Consider the following 3,234-nt stretch of genomic DNA (forward strand, 5'->3'; position numbering starts at 1 on the left):
AAAAAAAAAAAAAAAAAAAAAAGACTCTTCTTGGATTTAGGGTCCACCCTAAAACAAGACAATCTCCCCTTCAAATCCTTAACAAAATTATGGTCACAAAGGCTCTTTTCACAAAGAAGGCCACATCCACAAATCCTACCAGATATATTTAAAAGACAGCCCAATGCAACTGCTACACAGAGCAAGCTCAAGAAGACAGAGAAAGAGACAGAGAGAGGCACTGCTGAGCTATAATGAGCCTCAGTAATGCTAGGCAGGCAGTTAGATAAACCTAAAGTCTCATGTGTGTGTCAGTGGTGGGAAATCAAGCACCTTCAGTAAGGGGATGGAAATGCCCCAGGGAACACCTGTTTTGGGCAAAGAAAGGAGGATTAGGGTGGAGAAAATTGAAACTTTAGAGGCAAAATGGAAATAAGGAGCTCATAAGAAAAGATGATCCGGGTGGCTTGAAACTACCTAGGCAATAACTCAAAGGAAGGCAGGGGTTTAGAAGGAAAAAAAATCAATGCAGTGAAAACAGCGAAAGCAGCCAAGGGGAGAAATCCCAAGCAACAGGTCTAAGATTCTGTGTGCAGAGATGCTTTGAGTTGTTAGTGAACACTGTTTCAAGTGGGAGTTGGGGGTGACGCATGGAAGACATTGGCAACATTTTCATCAACTTTGGTTGTGAAAGTGAAAAGAGAGATGGGCTTTTTTCAGAAAGAGCAAGAGATGAAAGTAACTTGAGCTGAGGAAGAAAGCCCAGGGAAGAAAACGACTCAGAGGTGAGCCAGCCACAGTGAACCCAGTCAGTGAGGCAAAGAGAGGGAATCAGATCTTAGAGGTGGTTACATGTACCACACAGGAAGGGCTTGGGCTCCCTTTTTGGCGCGCAAGTGGAGTTTTAGTGGGGGAGGGTGTGCGTAGGTACTGTAGCTTCTGGGTGTGAAGGCAGGAAGTTGGGGATAGGATCTGCTGGCATCTGTTTTCTCTGTGAAGTAGCAGATATGGTTATCTTCAGGGAAGGAGTGGGAAGTGGTGGGATGGGACTTTGAGAATTGTCACGAAGGTTTTAAATAGCTGCTATGGATGAGAGCATTGACTGGAGAAACAGAAGGACTGCTTGGCGGCACTAGGCTGGAGAGCATAGATGTTCTCAGGCAGCAGTCTGCACTGTGGTGTCCCTTTCCTTAGAGGTCTTTGTGAGGCTCTGAGATAGCTGCAAGGATGAAGAATCAGGGATAGCTGAGAAAAATCCAGAAGAGACAAAGGACATGGGGAAGAAGATGGGAAGGATGGACCCACGAGTCCAGGTTGAATAAGGAAGCAGGAATAGAGCAGGTGTCTTAGTCACTCTCCTATCACTGGGACAAAACACCCAACACACACAGTTTAAAGGAGAAGAGGTTCTTTTTAGCTCATAGTTTCAGTCCACGGTCGGCTGGCTCCAAGGCAGAAATGATGTGGTGGAAAGGCCTGGTGGAGGACAGCTGCTCACATCATGGAAACCAGGAAGCAGAGAGAGAAGAGCGGAGAATGCGGAGGGAGATATGCCTCTAGGCACCCACCTCTTCTGACGAGGCCCCACCTCCCAACAGCAGATTGATGGAAGACTCATCAGAAGATGAATCCACTGATGAATACCGTGCCCTCTTGACCCAATCCCCTCCCCAAAGCCCCAACTCTGCACCCAGGAGACCCTGTGGGACATTCTAGATCTAAACCCAAACAGCAGGTTGACAGGAGAGAGCAGAGGGGTCAAGGTGCTGATACTATCACACATGAAAGGATCTGGGGTAGGGAGAAAACCACGGCTCCAGAAACATAAAAGGCTGAGGGCTAAGAATTTGAATTTAAGAAAATTTGAGGGGCAGCAGCTCCGGGTGCTCAGAGTATCAATGGGTGGAAAATAGTAGACCAAGGAACAAGGAAGCTTTTGTCTAAGCCTAAGGACCTGGAGTCATGTGGAAGTGATTTATTCATGTGGAAAGAGTATTCTCAGTGAAGAATGCTCAGCAGGAAGTGGTTTTGCCTAGAGATCAGCTTTAGCCTATTTTCTGGAGAACAAATTGTGCCATAAAACTGGCACAGTTGGCCCTTGAAGCAAGAAGTTAGCATTTTGGGGCTCCATGCCAGGCTGCTGTTGGCCACTGGTACAGTGTGGCCTCATTTGATCAAGGGAAACTCTCCAGAGAAAGGAGAAGATGGAAGTGGCTGCCAGCGGATATTCATACCGCTTAGGAGGTGGACATCTAAGAAAGGCACCACCAGCATCCACCAAAGACACAACCTCACCTCCTTGTCCCATATGCATGGATTTAAGGAGTGGTAGCAGATGCAACAGGAATAAAGAGGTGCTACAGATGTGTCCTCATGGTGATAAGGCTTCCACTTCTGCAGGAGATGGGTTATCCAGTGAAGACCCAAGGATAAGGGAACTGTGAAGGTCCTGAGGGCAGAGGGGCAAAGTCTAGAAGGAGAGGCAAGGATAGGCCCCACTCCATTCTTCCCATCTCTCCTCATTAAGTGTAATGAGGAGCGGCAGTCAGCACAGCAGGCACCAGTTACGATTTCCCCGTATTCCAGAAAAAGAGCCAAGTCCTTCGAGAGGGTTTATAAACACGATGATTCCTTGGCTTTAGGTGGGTGATGGGGAAAAATGGTTCCATCCTCTCTCCCATGAGTGATACTCAGCAAAACACAACTCCCTCTGAAGACATTTTTTTTGTCCACACCTCTACCTTCCTTTCTGCTATGGAAGGTAAAACCAACTTTGCAGTCTCTTCCTATGCCCTCCAGGATTCTCTGCCACCGATTTTTAGTGTCGTCCTTTGAGGCCTCACCGCAACAAAATTGATACCGGTGTCTCTGATTAACATTTAATATTTTAAAAAATAAATGTTATTTTCTTTTATCCCACTTAATATTTTTTATGTAATTGCAGAGCCCATGGATCATCCCAGAGAACCTTACAGATAGCAGCCAGGCTTCTGGGATCAGGGAGAGGCTCCAGGCTTTCCGGTGAGTAACAGAGGGAGGCTTGTAGTCCTATCTCATACCCTCAGATGCCATAATCACCCTGTATCTCAATCCACACTCTCTGACTCTTGCTGTCTGATTTAATTCATCTTGAAGAATTTATTAATGCAGTATGTTTGAGCATGTCTATGTGTAAATGCCTGTGTGTCTGTAGGCTGTCAGAGCCTTCCCCGCCCCCCAAAAAATGCTGCTGTCTAGAAGGCTCTGACTGCAAGG

The 3,234-nt window shown here is 46.6% G+C and overlaps 1 long non-coding RNA gene across 2 annotated transcripts in view; it reads left to right on the forward strand.

Moving 5' to 3' along the window:
* Window positions 1–2,985, forward strand: part of LOC109118199 — a 23,486-nt gene extending 20,501 nt beyond the window's left edge. For both annotated transcript variants that reach the window (XR_002025518.1, XR_002025519.1), the window contains exon 3: window positions 2,924–2,985. This is a non-coding gene — a long non-coding RNA (uncharacterized LOC109118199). The remainder of the gene's footprint in view (window positions 1–2,923) is intronic.
* The last annotated feature ends 249 nt before the right edge of the window (window positions 2,986–3,234 follow it).

Source organism: Fukomys damarensis, unplaced genomic scaffold (genome assembly GCF_012274545.1).
Source record: "Fukomys damarensis isolate Sample0158 unplaced genomic scaffold, DMR_v1.0_HiC HiC_scaffold_25, whole genome shotgun sequence".
Lineage (NCBI taxonomy): Eukaryota > Metazoa > Chordata > Mammalia > Rodentia > Bathyergidae > Fukomys > Fukomys damarensis.